The sequence below is a fragment of the Aythya ferina genome, assembly GCF_964211825.1.
Source record: "Aythya ferina genome assembly, chromosome: 16".
Taxonomy (NCBI): Eukaryota; Metazoa; Chordata; class Aves; order Anseriformes; family Anatidae; genus Aythya; species Aythya ferina.
The window spans coordinates 14,926,363-14,949,445 of NC_140315.1; the positions used below are offsets into that span (position 1 = coordinate 14,926,363).

Sequence of the window (23,083 nt, forward strand, 5' to 3'; positions counted from 1 at the left end):
CTGCACACCTCTTTTGTTCTTGTCGTGGTGAATGCTCCATTGTAATCCATAGTGGAAGAAGAGAACATCCTGCAGAAAAAGATAACTCATAATGGAAGAAATGGAATCATTAAATAGCAGAACTCACACTTTGGGGAGATGCACCAGGACCTCATTTCTTTTAAGATACCCTAACAACATCAACTCTTTCCTGCTGTGATAACATGATAAAGATTCTGTCTCTACCAGTTGGTTAAAACTGAGTTCACAAGTCCAAACACACATTTGTAATTGGCAAGTTCTTTTATAGTATAACTACAAGGTAAAATCTAAGGTGAAACTTGTTTTTCCAGAACTCGACATATTCGGATTTCTTTCAGCTCTGTATTCACTTGGTTTGCAATGTTTGTTTCAGAGATAGCCAAAGGCTTGTATTGTACTAGTAAGTTACTCATAGGTGCCCAGTATTATTTTATTTTATTTATTTCTTTCTTTAATTTGGGAATTACTGGAAGGTATACTTAATTGCTCCATTAGTTTGTCCCTTCTTAATACAAATTGTGGCTACGGCCCTGTAAGGGATTCTGTATGAGTAGCTTGGCAGGTCTTCAGTTTGTGAATTTTCATTATTTTGTGCTCTATGAAACCAGTCTTTCAATTTTGGAAATATATATACACCACCTTTATGAGTACCTGAAACCTCGCTATATCATATTCTGCACACATCCTATTTTAATGTGAAATGGTTTAAATTCTGTTTTTAAAAATTACTAAAAAAGAGGATTTCTGCTAGGAAACCTGGGGCACGGCTAGGTTATACTACTTGAGGTCCCAGTCTTGTATGTCCTTGCCTTTTATTTTTTTTAAACAGATGGATACTGAACGTCTATTCTGACTTCGCTTGAAAACCGTCTCTAACGTATAGCTGCAGTAGGGAATAATGGGTATTATTTGTGTACTTCTTAACTTTCACTCCAACCTGTTTGTGTTATTTTAAGCATTGACTTAAGCAGCCTGGCTTTCCCCTGTTGCAATGGCACAGCTCGGACTCGGTATAGCAAAGCCCCCCAGCCACTATCTCGCAGTGCGGGGCTGGCGCCTCGCGGCGTTGTGATCCTTCACACGTAGCAAAAGCTCTTCATTAAACCCTGTCTCCACACGGCTTCCCCCTTAACCCCCCCTCAGCTGCAAGGGGAGGGCGACCCCTCAGCGAGCTGGGCCCCGCCCGGCCCAGGGGAGCCCCCAGGGGCGGGCGGGCGGCTCCGGCCCTGTCAGGGCGGGCAGAGGGCGGGTGGGGCGGTGGCTCCCCGTGACACTACAAGTACCGCGCTGCCCCGCGCGCCGCCCTACTACAGCTCCCAGCGCGCCCCGCGCCGGGCGGCTGGCGGAGGCCGGTTCCTATTTAAATGTGGGCAGCGAGGAAAATGGCGGCGAGCGGCTGAGCGCGGGGGAGACGGGGAGCAGGAGCTGCGCCTTGGCGCCTTTCCCAGGTGAGCGGGGCTGGGAGGGAGGGAGCGGGGAGCGGAGGGAGGGAGGGAGGAGAGCGGCTGCGGCTGGTTCTTCTCTCTGCCCGGCTCCCGGCTTCCAGCGCCGAGCTGAGAGCGGGCAGGGGGAGGGCGGGCGGGCGGCTGCCCCCGGCTGGGCACGGAGCAGCCCGGGGTTGGCCCTGAGGGGCGTCCCTCTCCCTGACCTGCCGCCCTCTCCTCGCGCGGAGGCGGCTTCCCGAGAGAGCGGAGCGCGGTCGGGTCGGGTGTGAGGAGTAACCCCTGGGCTGGGGGCGAGGGGGTGCCCCAGGCAGCGCCTCCACGCCTTTACCTCTCCGCAAGCGCTGTAACCTGGGGGCTGCGCGCAGTTAGCTGCGGGCACGGCTGAGGCGGGAGGCTGCCGTGCGGGGCTGGAGGCTTCTCGTGTCGCTGTGTGATGCGTTTCCAAGTAAGGGGAGTTTGGGTGGAGGTTCCTCGTGTAGCGCTGGGAGCCTTGGGGTCGTTCGGAATTTCCCAGTCTTGCGTTTAGAAGCGTCTAATTCTGTTTCTCAGCCTGGGTAAAAGGTGTGTGTGTGGGTGAGGTACCTGGGCTAGGATGGCCCCGTCTGCCATTCTGCTGGGTTTATCTCATACACAGGCGGTTCCAAAGACCTTGTTATCTGCATTCTCCTTCTGATCATCCTGTAGTGTTGGTAAGTTTCAGAGGTGACTTCTCGTATCTCTGCTAATGAGGAAAGGGATGAGAATAGTGGAAATGAAAGGTGATTTCCATTGCCTCTTTATTTGTTTCTGCCTCACAGCCGCAATGAAGCTGTTGTTGAGGGATGGAGATAAGAAAACATCTGTGTGTGTGTGTGTATACAATTTTTTTTTTTTGGTGGGGGGGGCTAGGAGGAGGAGGTCACAGACTGCTCCCTGGAAAAGGTGTTAGTGATACTGGGGTGTAAATGGGGGTAAACATGGGTGGGGATCTTGTCTGAGGTTGACATAGTTCCCAGAGTCCTCTTTGGTTCTAAAGTTGGTTCTGTTTGTGGTTTCTGCTCCTGGTCTTTGGCATAGGCTGAGGTTTTCTTTTAAAAGAGAAGCTTCTCACTTTTGTCAGCTCATCTAGTGATCAGTTTTAAATTAGTCTCCTTTATTTGTGATGTGTTTCCTTCCTGCTTAACCTGTTAAAAGAATAAAGAAATAATTGATTCAGCCTTTAGTATTGTCTGTTAACTTTTAGGTAAAAGATTTATATTTTATTAGGAATAGTAAGACAGAACTGAAGCAAATTTGGAAACATAAGAGTCAGTAACGTCTAGCTGTACAATATCTATCATATATATATTCCTTAAAATATTTTAATGTATATTCCTTAAAGAGGAAACTTAACATATGCTTAAATATCAGTCATCACTGTTGTAAAATAAATATTTTATACTAAAATACCTCCCCCTGATAGTAGAAGGATGCAAAAATGTGTGTTCCAAATACAAATATAAGGTAACTTCATAGTAACAAGTACTATGTGTGAAAGCCACAGTATAAGAGCTTCAATTTAGAGGAAACTGACTAAATTGCATGTTTTTTCATTTTTTTTAATAAACTAGACTGTGATAATCGACTATAATTTTATTTGCTGTTAGGAGTTGTTGTAAAGGGCTGTTTCTCTGGCTGTGGTTCTGAATTTCATTCAGCTCTTTTACTATTACTAATATGTCTTCTTACTAGTGGATTTGCTGTTCTGATATGAAACTAGAAGTTGGGGGATAAGTGAGGGAAGTGTGGTAGCAGGCAGAATAAACCCAATATTCAGCCTTGCTTTAATTATTGTTCCTGACAACAATGTACTGTTTCCAGTCTGCTTTTATGTTGGCATGTGAGTTGTGGGATTTCTTAAATTCTTCTTTTGAAACCCTAGTTCATTCTGTCTTTGGATTTATTAACTTAGAAGCTTGCCATATTTACATTTTTTTTTTTTTTTTTTTTATAATATTGCTCAGATTAATGTATAGCTGAGATAAAATGCAGGGTGGGAAGGAGAAGGAAATCTGTTCTACAATAGTGTTATCATGTGCTTTTTTTTGTTAATACTAGACAAGAAATCACAGTCAAGACCTTTTTTTATTAATTTCTGTGTTACAGTTGCATAGAGTTTTTTTTTTTCTGCTTTAAAAGATAAAGAAAGGGCATCTTAGTTAGATTTGTCTGCAAAATCAAGCCACTGATAGCATGCAAAATGATATTGGACACTACAGTCTGACACTGGAGGTTGCTTCAACTCCTGCATTTAAATGAGCTTCCCTTGAAGATGTGATCTTGAATGACTGTATGACACAGGATATTCTGCATTGTGTTCATGGAAGCTTTTTGATGATAAGAAGTTAGAAATATCTTAAATATTTTTAGTATTTTTTTTAAGTACTAAAAGACAGAGGGGAAAAGGTGAGGAATAGTATCCTTTATGCCAAGGATATTAGAGGATGGTGAAGAATACTTAAACCTGGATGCTAGGGCAACATGCCTGTGTGCTTTTTTTTCTGTGTCTAGATCTATTGATGTTTCTAAATGTAATGTATTAGGGAGGAGGCAACTGTGAAAGAATTTAGCTGCTACTGATTAAAATCAGAGGACAAATATTCCGTAGTAGATCTGCTGTGTTGCATTTATTTGAGGGAAGGTACATCAAATCCTTTTTCATCCTGTGTAAATAGGGGGTATACTTCAGACAGACCATATTACTTTAATAATATTTTAAATTTAATTGGTGACTTTTGTTTTCTGTTAACAGTTACCAGCAAGCTGATTGTCCTTGAAGCAGAACAAAATTAACTTGCATCCAAACTCAGTCACAGAAGGGAATTTGTCTTCTGTGTGAAGTATATGGAATTACTGTTGGTGAGGTTTAATGCTTTTAGATGTAGGTTCTGGTCTTTCTTTTATGTTGTCTAGAGCCAGCTCTGTTTCTGACATTCTGTAGAGGTAAGAAAAGGGCAGTTGCTTAAGACAGTGTGCTATTTAAATGAGAAGGAGGAGAGGGGCACTAGGAGATCTTGCTGCCTGTTTTGCTTATACGCTGGGAACTCAGGCTTGTTACTGCTGATAACTTAGGATACAGTGTAAGGCACCTACCTCTGAGGCTGGGAAAAAGGTTTTCCAGCTGCAGTAATCACTGCTTTTGTGATGTACTAGAAGAATGGAGGTGGTAAGTTCAGTTCTGCAGGTATCTATCTACCTTTGTCTTTTTGTTCACTGATCGTGAACAGCACATGCTGTTTTTTCTTATTTTTATTTTTGCTATATTTTGTCACCTTTTCTGTTAAATGTGACTTCGGTACACCTAAACTGCTGTGAACGTTCTTTGGCAGGTTGTGGATCATTGCCTTCTTAGAAACTTTATTTTAAAGACTTTCTGACCATCAAGTTATCTTCATTTTTGAAGACTACAAGCATGGGTAGTGTCATGACTTCAAGCCCAACACCATTATAATTACATTTTATGAAATATATACTAGAAACCTGAAACACTATGAAAGTCCTCCAGAAAATGTAATAATTGTTAGGTCAGGGCAAGCAATTTTTTGTCAAAAAATTCATACACATATGGTTAAACTACCTAGCAGTTGTGCCCTGATTTATCAGGTGCACCTGAAGACCTGCAGAACAACATAACTCTTATGCTGTTAGCTGTAATGATTAGCACCTGCTGATCATAGCTGAGCATGAGATTTTTGTCACAAAGCCTATATTCTTTACTGCTTCCATGCATATTAGGATGTGTCAGAGCTGTGCATTGAAATAGTTTAGTACTACAGGTGTATCCAGCAGGCCTTTTAGAGACACATTTTCAAGGTAGGTTTATGTATATAGATGCACGGAATATCATGTGTGTGAGACTTATGAGTTACGAAGATTTTCTTCCTCCTGTTCTCTGCTTCATGGAAGTGAGAAAATGTGTTGTCTGCTTTTTCAAAAGCAGCACTGAAACAGGTTGCATGTCTAAAACCATTATCAGTATAGTGCACTTCACCTACCTCTTGGGTAGTTGTAGACTAACGCTATTTCTTTGGTAGTGATAGAATGGGGGACTGGGTGGGATAGGGTAAAAAGACAAAAACCTGTTGTTTCCCTGGTTTCAGACTGTGGGGCTGTTTAATGTATGGATGAGACTGACTCTTTAGGATTTGCTTTGTTTGCATAGTATCTTTATTGAGATAAAACTCAGGTAATGAGTAGCATGACCAAAGAATTTGTTTGGAGTGGTGGCATCAGTAATTCATGGTGTTGAAACTTCTATGTGTGAGGTATGGTAAAAACCTGTTGGACGCTGTGTTGCTTGAACTGAGAGGTTAGTGGGGGAATGGTTAGTTTAGTGCAACTAAGTGCTACTGTGTTCTGCTGTGCTAGTGTTTGGGATTACATGTAGGAGTTTGGAGGTGAAGCTCTGGAATGCTAATGGATGCCTCTAGGTCCCTGTAGGTCATCATATTAAACCTGATATGGATTTAGAGATGTTGCATTGTGCAAGCTTTGCATAAATTACATCTTTAAATGGGTTTGGTATTCTGGGAACTGCCTGTTTTGGGAACGTCTCATCAGACTTCCTACTACAGCAAATACTCAGAAGGTGCAGTAACCTCAAACTAAACCTTCTGTGGAATAAGAAGGGGTTTCTCTTCTACAATGCATCATGGAACTGTTGACTTTGATACTGCTTTGAAGGCTTCTTTGTACATTCCATCTAAAAAACCACATAGAACAGACAATGGGATAATCTCTTTGCAAGTATTGTGTTTTGAAAGTGTATGGTTTTCAAGTTTTTGTAAGATGTAATTATGAGTTACTTTGCTGAAGCTTGTCTTTTTCTGGGAATAAGCTAAGGATTTAGTCCTGCAGGCTTCCTTTACAAAATGGAGAAGTGTGGAAATATTATTTGGTTGGTTTATTGAAAGCTATGTAAAATGGGTATTTTTTTATTATAGTGTAAATCCTAAATTATTGACTACTACTTGTTTGTTATACTAGCTCTTCTGTTTCAGCTTATTCTCTTGATTAGGCAGAAAAACACTGTGCAAGTTCTACCCCTCTCTGTAGCTTGGAAGAAACTCATGCGGATCTGAAAATGGGAACATTAAAGTTGACTTCTAGCCCTCCTGAAACCTAAAGGTGAAAGAGTTCATCTCAGTGAGGATACATTTTTCAACTCAACTTTCCTTTTTGTTCTTTTTGAATGTCAGCTGCTTGTGCAAAGCTCTAAGGATTTTTTTCCCTAGCAGGGCTTATGGTTTTGAGTACCTCTCAGGATCACTTGGAGTGGTACATATGTATAAAGGACAAAGGCAGTGAGTGCAAAGTATGGAGTATTCTCTGCTGATAGGTAGTACTCTTAACACTTAGCTTGTTAAGTCCATTGTTCTGAAACTTGTACCAATGTGGAGACTGTAAGAAACTGTCTCGTTTTACTGGAAACCTGAACTTTCTTAAGAGTTGTGACAAATTTGAGAATTAGTGTGTGTGTATGTGTATATACACATATACATTTAAAGCTGTCACTTGCTGATAATGCTCCCGAATGTTGTCTTCAAAGACAACTATCAAATGATGCAATCCTGAAATCTGTTAGCAATGGGCTGGGTAGTAAAATTAAGCAGTCTTCCTTACCCCATGCTTTTCTGAGCAGCACTAGGTGGGTAAGTAAAAACATATGCTTGCTGGGCAGAGACAACACAAATGGTGGCTTGTTAGCACCAGCCACTGCAAGACTACTGTTGTAGTCTCTTTTGGAGTCTTATCTTTAATGAAGACTTAAAATAATCTTGGGAAGAAATGTGAAATACAGCTTGTTTCTGATGCTTTATTAAGCTGAAGTGATGGAACCATACTGTAATGATTTTTTTCTGCTTTGTTAATCTGAAAACCTTCAAATTTCTGCTTTTCTAAGTACTAGGCACGGCTGTCACTGCTCTGAGCTGTAGCTAGTGCACAAGATACAAAGTGTTGGAGCATATTGCAACAATACAGGTATTTCTACTTTATGTTGGCAAATGAGTAGCAAGCTCTAAGGGTGCTAATTTACTATTTAATTAGTGAAATATGACTTCAGAAATCATGAGGACAAGATCTGGTATATAGATGGGCTTCTTTCATGAGTTGCATAAGCAACAGTTGACTTTTTGTCTTTTAGACCTCTTACTGTTCTTAAAAAATAAGTCTTTCAAATATTGCTGTAGTTCTAGAGAGAACCTAATGCTGCATGGATTTAATGCTTTGTTATTAAATGCCATTTGCCAGATCGTGACTAGCATTCACATCTAGATAGTGGTGTGAAATTGAATACAACTTCCAGTGGTGATTCAGCATGAAAAGTTCTGGTGACCAACTCACTTGTAAACCAACTTGGTCAAAGTACATCAATCAACTTCTGTACAAATTGTATATAAAAGATTTTTTGTATTTGCCAAAAACCCTAGAAAAAGTGATGCACATAATCTCTACTCAAGTATTTTAAGTGAACTTAATAGTTCAGAGTAGTTAGTCAATATAAGATTTTAGTTCTTCCTGTGAAGAAAAAAAAAAAAATCTAAAGCAAAGATAGTGCATATGGAAAAAACAGGGGAATGCTAACGTGTCATTCTAACACATCAATGATCATCCTATGGGATGTATTAACAAAGTAACCTTGCTGGTTTTGTCAAATGTCTGAGTTATTTTCACCAGATTTGCTGCAGGCTAGTGAGCCTCAGAACAGGGCCATGTCTGTGCTGCATGCTGCTTTCAACCGTGTGTAGCAGCTGATACGGTCTACTTGGATGAACTTCTCTGAAACTTGTTTTTAGACAACCATTCAGAGTGTATGTCTGCACACAATTAATGTGTGGAAATGCTGTTTCTTGTCTCTTGGAAATTTATGTATGAGGAAGTGAAACTAATTCTTCAACTTCATGATGGTGGGTTAAAAATGGTTACCTGCTCTGAGAAGCTTACTTTCTAAAGGTAGCATCTACAACAAAAATCAGCAGTTTATTTTGCCTGTGCCAGAGACTTCCTTTGACTTCTTTCCACATAATGTCTGGGCTAAAGATGCTGGACAAAACCAGGGAATTATGGCTCCTAGCTAGTTCCTTTTCAGCTCTCTGCATCATTGCTGCTGTGTACTAAAGTAGATGTAGCAGCATCTTTTGCTCTAGTGATTCCTCCTCTGCTTTCTCAATCTTCCGTGGAAGCTTTTCTAATGTCACCAATGGGGATGTCTGGCTCAATGAACAGATCTCAGCATGTGGCTGAGATGACCACATTCTAGGTAATGTTAGGTATTGGTGGATTTCTGATTCTTTGAGCCAGTAATTATACCATTTGTTTGGCTTAGTTGTAACTGTTAAGTGTTACAAGAGAGAGTCCTTATGTTAAAACTACTTAAGGAAGTTTGAAAATACTTACTCAGTCATATTGCTGTAGTTGTCATGTAAGTATAGTTGTGTGGTAGCCTTTTGAAATATATAAAAGGAAATGGATTCAAGACACTAAAGTTATCTTATTTGTTTGCTTAGTAGTTTGATGGCATGTACTGGTGTAAGCTTTGTTCTCATTTTGTAGATAACTTATTTTTGCATATTTGAAAGCAAAATTATTAAAATAGGAAATAATTTTTATGCAGTAAATTGATAAAAATTCCTTATTAAACAGTATTTAAAGTAAATATTTCATAGTACCTCTAAAGGCTACAAAAACAAGAGTACTTGATCTGCAAATTGTCCTCTTAATTGCATAGAACAAAAGCAGCACCTCTGTTACCCTCAGATGTCCATTTGACCCCCTCCCCCTTAAGAGGAAGGGATTCCTTTTGATCTGTGTACAGGAGACTGACAAAAGAAGGTATCTGCGCTGTGTAGAGTAGCTTTTGAATACTTCTGTGTTACACCTGTGGGTTTTCTGTTGAAGCTCTCTTCTAGTGATGCATATTTGTAGCTCATAAATAAGACTTGTAGAGGTCTGGTATAGAGAAAGGACTAGGAAACTTGTCAGGCTGGTAACGCCCGTGTTAGAGATCATAAGAAGGTGGTAAGGGTGAAGAGTAAGATGCTGTGAGATGTGAAATGAGTAGAGATTTAAGGAAATTCGAGAAGAGCCATCATTTGAGAGGGTCAGAGTACCTTGCATTGTCATCCACTCCAGCTTTATCCTGAACTGCTTCATCTTCCCTTGCCCATCTGTCTGTAGTTGGACCTCAAATGACCTCTATCAAGAGATTAATGTGTAGTACGATAACATTTCAGATTATCCAAGCAATGCTATTAGTATACGAGTAAAGTTTTTTTTTTCCTGTCTTAGCACTGCTTTTTGTCCATGAAACTTTTGCTTAAACTGAGGATTCTGTCTAGTCACAAGTCTTAGTAGTTTGAGCCGTACACTTGAGAGAGCTTTTTAAAAGTCTTAAAGCAGTGGAAATTTCCAGTCTTCACACACTCGCGTGCACGCAAGATTTAAAGTTCTAGTCAAATAACTGCTTTGCAAGAAGAGAAAAATATGAAAAGGAACCGCAGACATTCTGGATGTCAGCCTGTGAAACTTTCCACTATTTCCTTTAATAACATGCAGGCATGCTTATGTTGCTGGAATTTCAGTTAGGAGTTTCATTCTGACTGAAACTTCTAGCCTCTTGTTGAGCAAATGATCCCTGTAAACTAATTATGGAAAAAAAAAAACCCTCACGTGTAAGAATGTACATAAACCAAATACATGCTGGATACCAACCATGGATATTAATATATTGATCTTGCTTTCAATTTCTTGTTTTACAGTTTGTCTTAACTGTTGCTGTTTCTTGATGATCACTGCCAGGTGACGATTCATCTTGTTTCTTGCTGGCAACAGTGATTCTAGACTTATATTTTCAATAAGGATTTCATGTTAATACAGATTGTAATTGCCATGTCTTTGGTAATCTGAAAGAAGAAAGACATTAGGAAACATATCCTGCTCTAATCATATTCTTCTATAAAAAAGCTAACTTTTAAGACTACTTACTGGTTACTTATAAAATTATTGTAGATTTAGATACATTGCTCAAAATAAAACTGAAGGGCTCTACAAGTTCAACCTCACGTATCTACCTCAAAGCTCTTTTCTGTTGAATTCTTGTTTACAAAAAGGCTCCCTGACCTTTCTCCAAGAACTAGATGACTCTGTACTTTTGAATGTGCCTTGTCTTTCTGTCGTTACAGATATTCATTGTTGACTTGTGCTCTTTTGGGTTAGGGCACAAAGAATCCTGAATGTTATGTTTTTTTTTTTTGTTGTTTTTGCTTTGCTTAAATGCTGGGGTGGGAGCTAAGGTGGTATATTGTGTAAAAAGCAAGCAATGTCACAACAAAGTGACCTTCCTTTATTAATTGGAAATAAAAAAACATAACCCTTTAAATGTATTCTTATGGAATGCCATCTTCCTGATGCCATGCACTGCACTTCCACCACAACTCCAGCCAAGTCAGGACTGTTATGCTTCCTTTTTCTTATCCTCCCCTTACACTAGGACTGGGGCTCTTGCACTCAGCAAACTGATTCAATAGAAAATCTTGATTCCATTCCCAACAAAAAAAAACACAGCCCCCCAAAGTGAACAAAACTACCCAGACAACTTTGGGCTTTCAGTTTACCCCCTAGTTGCAGAAACACCAGTTCTGGTGCAAGGGAATAGCAGGGGTGGGGTTGTAGCAGCTGCAGCCTAGCAAAGATAAAATTGGATGGAGTTCCTGTAAGACTGTTCCTGAAACAAATTGGTTTTAGAGGATACTCAGGTGGTACCTAGGTGTAGAAGTTCAACACCCTTTGTCTACCCTGAGGCTGTAACTAGTAAGAGTTGGAGTTATGTATTATTACTGATAGCTCCCAATCTGTTGCATCAGCATTGGAAAATTAACTTCAGTTAAATCAATAGGGATTAAGTAGATGTATTGAGTGCTGTTCTGAAAGCTGATCTTGAGAAACCTGCGAATATTTGATATGGATTTGTTACTAGTGTAATGTAAATAGGTATTGCTAAACAAGAGTGACCTGCTGAAAGGGTGAGTACTGCAATAATGCTCTTTTGAGGTAGAATTAATCTATCGGGTCACTTCTGCAGAGACCCAGAAAATGAGCAGCCCTGTGCTATTGGGCCTAGTGTTGACAGACTTAACAGGACTGTAAGATTAGAATATATTGCTGCTTGTTGTGAAAAGCTTTCTCTTGTTTGTTTCTCCTATGCTTTTGTAGTCAGTAGTCCTTCATAGCTGATAAGGGATGTCCTGGTTTCTAGGTCAAGGTTAAAGACTGAGAACTGGGAAGATTTTGCATAGTTGGTGATATTTGTTTCTAAGTCAATTTGCAGAGTAGATTGATATATACGGTAGCATTTGTAGGATCCATACATAACCTGTTGTGGAACTGTCATTGAAGCTGTAGCTTTTACTTGCACCTAATGAAGTTGTTTTTGTCTGAGGATTTGTTATGTAGGAAATAAAACAAAATGGGAAGGGAGGACAACAAGATAGTACAGACTCAAGTTTTGTCCTACTATATGCCACAAGTGCTTTTCATGCTTAGTTCTAGATTATTTTCAAAGTAAACCTGTGCAGTTACGCCAAAATAAACAGCTACATGCAAAGTTGAAGGCAAAGTATTGTGCTCTGATAAAGTATGTTTACCCTAGGAAGCTATTGCTAAATAGAAACATATTCAGTGTTTATATGAACACTTGTTCTAAAGGAATATGTCAATGCCTGTACACAGATCGATTGGACAGGTCAATTTAGAATATAACCATCTTGCCTGCAATGGCACAGATGAAAGAAAGAAGTGGAATGTGACAGCAATTGATAAGATCATCAATCTCAAATAATACTTTTTTGAGCCAAGGTGGCAGTGTTTCTAGACCTCTGAAAGCAATGTAGCTGAACCCTTTTGATTGGTAATTGTACTATAAAAAACTGTCACCAAAATATGGTGGTGGGGGGAAGGTAGTTAGGGCCTTGTGGAATGTCTGCTTAATATTGTTTGGGAACTTCCTTCCCATTCTGTCATCTTTTTTTCCCAGTTGCATATTAACTTTTGTCAGCTCTTTTGAAGTGAAATATATAGTTCTCTAGTTTTTGCTATATTTTCTTTAATGCTTCAGTATCATATGAAGTAAAGTGGTAATTACTTCATCAAGAAAACTGCACGTTGTATTAACTTGTGTAGGGACAGTAATAATGATAACCTCTACTTAATGCTTTTTTTTTTTTTTTTTTTTTTGAGTTATATTTACATATATGTAGCAGGCAGAGCTTCCTTTCAGGGAACTAAGTAACTCTACTCCTCATGTAGCTTTAGGGTAAAACCAAATCTCTTGTTTCTTAATTCTACTGTTCTGTCCTGAGTGATTATATTGTCTGCCCTTCTTACTGCAGAGGGAAACATTGCTCAAATTTCAGTGATTGGAAACTCCAGGTAGTAAGGTCAGCAAAGCAAAACACAATGACACAATTTTGGAGAAATGTATGGCCAGACAGAAGGGATATCCTGTTAGTGCCCTCAATGAGAGTTTCTGTAGTGTGAGCTTCTGCCTTGTAGGTTGTATCATTGAAAGACTCTGTGAATCCCAAACTGGGGGGAAAAGCTTCAGACAGGTGCGTAACTTCTCTATTTCAATGCCTATGTTTTAAAACAAAACAAAACAAAACAAAAAAAAAACACAAACCCACAATATCCAAAGATATAAATTTTACAGGTGCTGATGTCACCTAAAGCAGGAGAATAAAAAAAATATGGAAGCGAAGGTGTGTCTAAGTAGTTAAAATTAAGTGGTGTGAAACTTTGGGGGGTGGGGAGGAAGGATGTGGTTTACTCTTTCCTCAGCATTTTTTAAAAATAGGTGTTATGTTTTGAAAGGGACACTTCAAGAAAAGATGTGTGTTATTAAATGTGTGATAACCTATTATCATTTTTTAGTTGATAAAATGAGATCTCTGAAAGAGTTTCAATGGAGTATTAAATAGACAATGAAGTATGAGAAATCTTTCTGTGTGGCTGTAAATTAAATTTAGGTATGCTTAAAGGAGCTTCTTAATGTCTTTTCAAAAAGAGCAAGGTTAAAGACAACTTGTACTGTTGTCACTTTCTCTGCTTCCACAGAATTCTGTATTCAGGCTTTCTTAAACTCAAGGACACTACAGTAGTGCATGCTGTGTAGAAGACAAGTATTCCTTCTGAATTTCCCCTGCAAGCTTGCCTAAATACAAGTTGTATCATTAACTTCTCAATTAGTGAAGTGTGCAATTGGAGTGGAGGTCTGGCATGTGGATCAAGTTTCACAGGCTCTTCCTCCCTTGATGTTAGAATAGACACGAGCTTTTTTTTTTTTTCTTTAAAAAAAAAAATCTTGCTACTTCTTATGTATCTTCTGAAATCTTAAAAAAAAAAAAAAAAAAAAAGACAAACATGAATTCCCTTTACCCTGCTAATACTTCTTAAAAATACTTTGCAGGTCACATTGTCTGCTAGGGTTTTGTCTCTACTAGGGTACAGATAGTATTGCAATCCTTGAGATGCCTCTATGCCCTTGTGTTTCTCCTTCTAAGCAAAGATCAAGAGTGTCGTGAGAGTGTCATGAAAGTTAAACGTAGGTTAACTCCTTTAGGCTACAGTTTGTGGATGGAGGAGTTCCTCATCCAGGTTTCAGGGCAGGTACTTGACTGAATTAACTAAAAACGATATTCTTTAGAGGAGTATTGAAAAGCCTATTTTAAAATATATTTACTTCTGGCTGAAATTAACTTTTAGCTGACAGAGTGATTCCACTGGTGTGGAGATTCAACAAATGTTTTCCTTTGCGATAAGTGCAAATCCGTGACTGGCTGATTTCTCTGAGGCAGAACAGTCCTAACTCTTGTTTCTAATCATAGGTAAAACAAATGTTTTACCTATACTAGAATCTCTTGGACATCAACAAATTATGACACTTATCTGATTTGGCCCTTTCTTCTAGTTGCAGTGTAAGGAAAAGATGGATCTTGCAAATGCAGTTGAGTTTTAAAGGAAAGTTTAATATCTGACTGCTAGAGTTTTATAACTAACCACTTAAATATGTTCATTAATCCTTTGTCTTTAAACAGAAATGGTTCTACTGAACCATTCTGTTAACTGGCACTTTTCAATTCTGGCTATTTCATTTTTATTCATATTTAAGGAATCATCCACTTCTTCCTGCTCTGCCAGACCTCACAGGAACTAGTAGCATATTATGTAGAGAAAAAGCTTTTGGAGCCACACAATTAATTCCAGGTTGGTTTGAAAGTTTATTCAAGGTGATGAGGGTTGCACAGGTGGAACTGAGAATATTCTGGCATGCAAAAATAACCTATTTTGCTCTCACTTCGCATCAAATTTGACCCCATTAAGCTCTATAAAGTTTACGTGTATTAGGGAATTTGACAAAAGACAAACTTCTTTCTCCAAGGTATGTGGTATTGCAAGGTCTCTTCAGCAGACTCATTTGTTCAAGGACCACCCTCTGGATTAAGACAGTGAGTAGCTTCAACTTTCCTTAGTGCATTATTTTAGGGTACTTTATTTAACTCCTGCACTGTGTGAACTCGTACAGCCTGTGTCACTTGTATTCATACAGAGAGCATACAGCATCTTCTACAGCACACGTTTTTTAAATTGTAAAAAAAAAAAAAAAAAAAAAAAAAGAAAAACAAATCTGACTTCCTCCTTAAACAGTGAGCCCTAATGCAGGGTAGATGTCCTTATTATAGATGGGTTGCACCAGGCTGGCATTGTCAGCTGAGGATGTACGGTTGTGGTGGGGTTACCATGGCGACTGCCTTCCAGGAGCTGCTCAAGGTCACCCAGCAGTTGCAGCCTGGAGTGCTTGCTGCTTAAGCAAAATATCCTCGCCAAACATCAGTCCGGATGTGATTGCTGCCTTGAGAAAGCAACAACAGGGAGGCAAAGCAGGGGTTTATTTTGGGGTTGAGGGAAAGGAGGTTCTCTTTGTTCTGTGTTCCAATCCATCAGATATTTCAGGATTCTTCGAATCATTGCAGTAGGGTGGGGTTTGGTTGAACTGAAAGCCAGAAGTGGTCTAGTATCAATGACATGAACATTGTTTTATTTAAAAGCAAAACACTTATAAAATGTAAAATGGAATTCTACATGGAATCTGTAGAAGCCTGAGCAACTTGACTAGAAATTGGTGACCAGCCCCGAAGCTTGTAGTGCCAAAGCAAATGCCTATACTGGTGGAAATTTAATTAAGATGGTGAATATTGTTGTGCTGAACTGAGAATTCAGAACTTCTTACATGTAAGGGTCTCTGTTATAAGATGTCCAGATTCATTCTTGCATCTAAATCCTTCTGGATATAGTTTGAGAATGTCACTCTAACAGCATTTTCAGTCAAATGCAGACAAATTCAGAGATAAGGCTAGAGAAGAAATTTTTTCATGAAGCTGATTCTGTGTCTGAGGTTACACGACTTCATACTGCATGCATAAAGTTGAATCCATTAAACTAAAATTTCATTTGAATGAAAGTGCTGTTTCCTTGGTTTGGATATTTATCTGATGAGTAAAAAGCCACCATGTTTTATGTGGCTTTTTGTTTGTGCTTTTTCCTACTTTTTGGATTTAAACTTGGTTTTCTTCTTTCCTCTTACATCATTTCTTGGTCTAAAGTAGTGTAGCATGACAGCAACAAAGCTATCATTCAGCAGATGATATTATGGCTAACATCTCATCTCAAACCTCTTTCATAAAGTGGTAAGCTTTTTTTTTTTTTTTTTTTTTTAACTCTTCTCTCTTCCCAACATCCATTCTACTAATGTATTCAGACAGTAAATTAATCTTCCTCCTCCTTTTTAGGCTGAACAGACTTAGAGTTCTTCTAGCTTCCTCTCAAGAACCTGTATTATTAATCCCCCCCACTTTTTTTGTAACCTTCTGATTAGTTTGTAGCTTTGGGGGATTTTATTTCCCAAGTGATTTTTATATATTTATAGTAAGGTACTTTATAGAGCTGTGGAGTTTTTGTTAACATCTGAATTGTATGCAAGGAGTCATTTCCTAGAGCCTGATCTGGACCTAGATTTGGTGCCATTCCCTTGAACTGGATTGAACTGGGTTTGGAGATGTCTGTTGTTAATAAACGTAACCAAGATATAAGTCTTGTATTTATGACCTTTAAGAGTTTGGATTAATTTGGAATTTTTATATAAGCAGGTTCAGTAGCAGTGGTTCAGGGGAACCTCCAGGCTTGAAGTACTACCAGTGCTACACAGCAATGTCAGGTGAGCTGGTACTTCTGTTTCCAGGTTAGCAAGTTGTGCATATCTCTTAAGGAGGGAATGAGAACATAAGAGTGAAGGGTATCAGATGAACAGTCCTGGTGGTCTCTGTTTACCTTCAATAAAACAAGCCAAGACCCCAGTAGGGGATGGGGGATAGTTGTAGATTCAAACTACTTGTAAAAGGGTCTTGAGAAAAATCTCTTATTAAAGTCAATCTGTAAGACATCTACTTGTCTGCATCTTTTTCCCCAAAGTGAGCAGTCTGCTCAAATTTTAACACATTATAGCATGAAAATACAGGTGTGTCTATTGTTATAGTGTGAGGTTCTAGCAAGAAAAAAAAAAAAAACAATTTTCACCTGTGCCACATAATCGAGGTTTCCAGGGCATGATACACAAGTCATTTCCTCATGATATGAAGTAGCACTTCATATCTAAGCACTTGACTCTTTGACTACAAAATAAGCAAAACTGGCAGCTAAGAAATTGCACTCAGTTCCCTATTTGTTTGAGCTGTGGGGCTGGTATCTCCATTGCTAATTACCAGGGACATGCTTCCAGTCTGAGGTACAGGCTTAGCACCCCAAAGCTTCAGTGTGACTGTGGAGCTGTGTCACAGGATGGCTATCTTGTTGATCTGGTCTGGTAGCAGGTGCTGAGTTCCATGGGAAGTATATCCAGATTCTAGCCAAAGTTCTTGCTTCATGCAACATCTTGGCTATGTTGCTGATAGAAGGTAACTTCAAAGCTCCCTTAGGCACATTCAGGCAAATTTAATTACAAGAAATGTACACGAGAGAAACAGTCTGATACTCCACAGCTGTTACAGATTTCTTGAGGGTGCAAGTAGTTCGTATCTTTTAACAAAATCAGGTGTGCTAATGTGGCAGATAGTGGCAATGTTTTGTTCTAAGTATACATGCTGGCATTAAGCAAAATAGACTTCATGTTTAGTGATGCTAATTGCCTCAGCCACTAAAAAATCTTTTTTTTTCAGTAGCAAGGCTATTTCAATTTTCTAATATAACACTTTAAACAAAAGGTTGGATACTTTTTTACAGTTGTATTTGCTCCCCTGAAAGTTTATTCTATTACGGAGCTTTGGTATTTAGTAATTCCAATCCAGTCTAGACTTGTTTTTTTCGGAATTAATAAAAACTTGCAAAACTTCCAGGCTTTTCTTCCTCACCAAATAAAATTAGTAAGACATTTCACTAGCATTGCAAACACTATAATCTTTTTTATAAATGAATCAATGTACTGTTAGAAATAAAACCCACCCTACAATACAAAACAAAAAAACCCACAACACCAAAAGCACTACCAACAAAAATGTCACTGCCAGTTAGTGAGCGTGAAATGGAATATCTCTCTTCTATAGTTATGCTGGCTCCTCAGCATCAATAGTGGAACAAAATAAGAAGTAATTGCCCCATAGAGATCTTAGCTAAGTCAGTTGAAAAAAAGGTTGTAGGTAGGGCTATTGGTTAGTCACAAATGCCAACCCAACAACAAAAACAAAATAAAAGAACACAACTGAGAAGCGGCTTGTTCTAACCTGCTTGTGTATTAGTGCATTTTTAGCATATTCATTCTAGCTTACAGGCCCTGCCTCCAAACCAGACATTTCATAAACTTCTCTGACTTTTCTCTCAATCTTTGCATAGACGGTCTTCATGCATTTCAATATTATATTCAAGAACCTGAGGGGACATGGAGTAGAATTCAGTAATTGCCTAAGAACCAAACACAAAGCTAGCCACCAGCAGTTAGTTTTTAGCTGCTGTTTCATAGCTGGCAGAATTTGCATTAAGGCTTGTTACATAAAATTGTATTGTAAACACATTCTGCAGAACAGGTGAAGCAGCTTCAATATCAATGACACTTTTTTAACTCTTACAAGCATCTTCCCTAATTGTATGATTGTATGTAGCCAAATCAGCTAGTGTTTTTTTTTTTTTTTTTTTTTTTTTTTGGGGGGGGGTGGGAAGGGGGAATTGTACAACTGTGGCTGCAGAAGGGGTTCCTGGGGACGTGCCTGGCACTGGTCCTAGAGACAATGTGAGTGGTGTTTTGAGGGTGTGACTGCAGAATCAGTCCTGGGAGGGAGTTCAGAGGCTGTTCTACAAAAGCTTCTAGATACAGGTTGGTGTGTGTTTAGAAAGGCTTCTGGATGTCTTCTCACCAAGTCCTAGGGGCGTGCTGCTTCTGGGTGATGGTTCCAGATGTGAAGCTAGAAATGTCTTGAGGTGGTTTTTGAAATCATCTTAGTTTTTAGAGGTGGTGCTGGAAAGTTACTCTAAATGTGGTTCTAGATCTGACTCAGAAATCGGTAGCTGAGAAATGGCTTCTTGGTGCTCTAATCACATCCCAGGTTTGGGTTATTTTTATTGTGATTGTTACAAGTCCTATTTGACTTCAACACCATCCTCTGAGCAGGTGTTGGGTTTTGTCAGTGTGCTTTTGAGATCTGATGTTTGCTTACAGTGTGTATCAATTCTTGAATGAGTCTGGCCTCCAAACAGGGTTACTGTTGTGTGATAAAGGGTACCGCTGCATGCAGGATTGCTCAAAGTTTGTTGTCTCTTAAAGACAAGCTAGATGCTATTTGTTAGCATCCTTGAAATGCAGAAGTGTCTTCAAGGATGGGCTTGTTTTCAAAGGCATCGTCTGTCTTTCAGATCACTATTATGTAAACTTGGCTCTTTCCTAATAAGTCAATCATGAGAATAGTCTGGGTTGGTTTGACCTTGTGAAATGCTTTTAAAAAGCATCTTCAGCAGGTCCTACAGCACTGTCCTAAATTTCACTATTAAAAAGTTATGCTAAATGAATTGTGCCATTGCTGTCAAACTATATGAATGTGAAGATTGCTTTTTTTTTTCTGTGAGCTGCATCAAAGGGGGAGGCCAGTTTTCTGTTGTTTCTTAAAGTTTTGGAATGAAGCTTGTGAGGCAAACGATGACTACAAAAAATAATAGCAAACAATTAAGTACTGCTTTGTTAAGCAATTAATAATCCTTTATGTGGCATACTGTGGCAATAGGAGATTGTTTGTTTGCTAGATCCAAGTAACCAAATTATTTGTTGGGCTAAACATTTTATTTTGTAAGGACATGAATTCCTAGCTGCAGCTAGGAAGTTGATTTGATATAAGAGCTTATTTATTAATTTACTGCTAATGAGAAGGGACTTGACTAAAGTTAAAAATAGAGCACATTGAACTTGACATGAACCTTAATATCTTTTCTAGCTTTTACAAGGATTGTACTCTGAATTGTGTATTGTTTTGCTGGTTTATCACTGATTAAAAATATTGAAATAAACAGTACATTATGAAATAAAGCCTCTGTCATTGCTTTGTTTACATTTTGAATATCTTATCTAAATGTTACTTTGCAAATTCGATGCAAAGTTCAAGCTTGAACATGGGATTTCTAAGACTTATATTTTCTAAAGGCTAAATATATTGTTGAAGATGTAAAACAACTGAAACGTCTGTATTGTCAAAGCCTAAAACAAACTTGTTTTGTTTACTTAGATGCTGGATAAAAACAGTGGTAGATCAGATTTCACTATGTGGAGTTTGTTATACAAGATTAAAGACACTTCCAGAGTTTGAGTTTAGTTCTACATAGATTTTTTTTTAAATTCTGCTTAATATGAATTCATTTATTGACTTAACTGCCAATTTATGAATTCCTTTATAGATGTGAGACTTTGATATTGTATAATACAATTTTGCAAAGCTTATTGCATGAAGAGTTGCCATGCCAAAAAGAGTACAGTGGTCTTAAAGTACAGAGAAATCCAAAGATCAAATCTATGGAACAGTTTTTGTATGAGAAATAAAATTTACCAGAACTTCTACTATCTTTTGGCTTAAGAGTACAAGACTGATCCATATGAAATAACCATGAGTGTCATGGAAAATCAAGATGAAGACAGTGTTTTGGTTTTCAGCCATTTCATGTATTTCTCTCCTATTTATTATCACATGGCAATTAAAAAAATTAAGGTACTTTTAAATAGTGTGGAGCTTAATTGCAGAACTTGCTGCCACAGAATATTACAGCTGTGTTGATTTTAATGGGTTCAAAAAGCAATTCATATACTTGCAGAGGAGAAATCCAGCTGCTGGGAAACTCGGTCCTTGTGAACCAGGAAATTCCTGAGCTGGAGACTATGAAGTTTGAGAGAATGCTGAAACAGTGATATGCTTACCTTGTTCTTTCTAGGCTTTCCTACTGGCTTCTGTTGGAGAGAGAATGCTGAGCTAGGTAAGTCTTCTGTTTGACTTGGTTGTCCAGGGCTACTTTGAGTTACAAGAACTGATCGACAGAAAACACTGATAGTAAGGGGTTTGGAGAAGGGACAAAATAATTGCAATTCCCTTATGGAAATGTATTTTCTTATGTTCTGTATTAATAATCTACAATACTTTATGGATTATATATGTTCTTTTCCACTTTCTTTAAACTTGGGGAAGTGTATGGTATTACCTGTCCCCAGTGCATGTAGTATCTAAGGCTAGTAAGCACAGAAAAAAGATTGTTTTGTTTCAGCTGCGCTCATTAAAATGTTCCTAAGCAATGATTTACAGACAGGTGCCACAATGAGGTAAATAGTATACACTGGAGAGAAGGGATAAATAACTTTTGTTCTTGACAGGATGGAGGCATATGTTTAAGCATATTGTCTGTCATAAATCTACCTGCAATGGGAGGGGAAAAAACCAACAACTATATCACAGCATTTATATCTTGAAAGACAGAAGGAATTACGTTACTTTTGTTTCATATGCTCTTGTGTTCCCTCCATGCTATGCCATGTTTATCCTGTTATTGCATGTATGATGTCATTTCCATATGAGAGAATCTGATGGAAGCCCAAATGTTGGTAAGGTTTTGTAGATTTCTAAGTCTCACTGGATTGTTAGGTACACTAAAAAGGCTCAGTGGGTTTTAAATAGAAAACACTAAAGCTATGCCGTGCGATTTTTCTGCTAAGAAGTAAATTTGATGATGTACAGGAATATAAAGTTCTGACTGATGTACATAAACATAACATCCCTTTCTTTTAAGTGCAATGTCAGCATGATGTATTGTCATAGAAATGCAATGTGGCATTTTGTTTACTGACAAAAAAAAACACATAGTATAAACTACACCCAATAGGTGATACGTTTGAGTTCTGTGGCATAAATTCATGACTGGTGCTAATTGGTTACGAACCATGTTTGACACTCACCAGATGCTAATAGAAACCTCCCAGTATGTGAGTGTGACTGGATATTAGCTTTAAAGCTTAGCATCAGGTTATGTGCAAAATTACCTGCAAGTCTGCTAAAGGGAGCATGACTTGTTTAAATTATGGTGGATACGTCTTGGATGTCCTGTTGGCAGACACATGCTTAAGCTATGGATCCCCAGCTCATGGTTTTACTGCACATAAGCTACGGTTCAGTTGGTCTTCTTGGGTGGGAACTGAAGATAAAGTGAATTTAAGAAAAAGTAGTCGTATTAATAATCTAAAAAAAAACAACACCACACACACAAAAAACACTAAACAAAACAGAAAACACTCTATCCTGATAGTCCCTCCAGTGCTCTGTATAAAAATACATTAAACTGCTTCCTAATGTTGTGAAACTACGCAACCATTTAGTCATTTATCTATAAACAAGGAAGCAACTGGATCTGAAACAAAACATTACAAATGTTTTGGGGACTTGAAGACGATGGATGTAATCCATTCTTCTGTTTTTGGCAGTCACTGACCTCTTGTATTAACTTCCACAATGGTTGCAAATCTTCCTAAAATTACTTGGAATTTCTGTGCTAATGATGACAGTGTTATTTTGGAGAATTCTGCAGATAAACATCAGTGTATGAGACATGCTATTTGTATAAACACTTTAAGGAGCATAACTGGTTTTCTAATCGGCAAGCAGCTATTATAAATATACCTTTTGTATGAATCCTGGAGAGGTTAGTGAGATTTATTGTACAATTTCTTTTTAATGAAAGTGAAGGTTTTACTTGTTTAGGAGAACATTAGAAAAAATAAAAGTGTAAGGTTTTCATGCAATGGAAATGGTTGATGAAGAATATAAAATTCAGTACAAAAAATCCAGAGGGCATTGAGAACTTTATTCAAAAACATGCTGGTTTTGCTATTAAATGGAAAAAAAAAATCCTTGATGTTAGGAATTAATGTTGTCATCAGGAATATATAGTTTCTTTCCCATAAAGATGGGAATACTAATGGATGTATGCAAAATGTAAAGGATTTGTGAGACTAATAAAATATACTATGATTAAAACAGTAA

The 23,083-nt window shown here is 38.3% G+C and overlaps 1 protein-coding gene across 8 annotated transcripts in view; it reads left to right on the top strand.

Moving 5' to 3' along the window:
• The first annotated feature begins 1,336 nt into the window (after window positions 1-1,336).
• The window catches only part of NCOA3 (nuclear receptor coactivator 3), an 84,926-nt gene continuing 63,179 nt past the window's right edge, over window positions 1,337-23,083 (top strand). For 2 of the 8 annotated variants that reach the window (XM_084537674.1, XM_084537680.1), the window contains exons 1-3: window positions 1,348-1,469; window positions 16,685-16,752; window positions 20,991-21,032. The gene's annotated coding sequence lies outside the window, so the exon portion shown is untranslated. Of the gene's footprint in view, window positions 1,470-2,100; window positions 2,156-16,681; window positions 16,753-20,990; window positions 21,033-23,083 lie in introns of all 8 variants that reach the window. The other 6 variants (XM_084537673.1, XM_084537681.1, XM_084537675.1 and 3 more) reach the window with 5 other exon arrangements.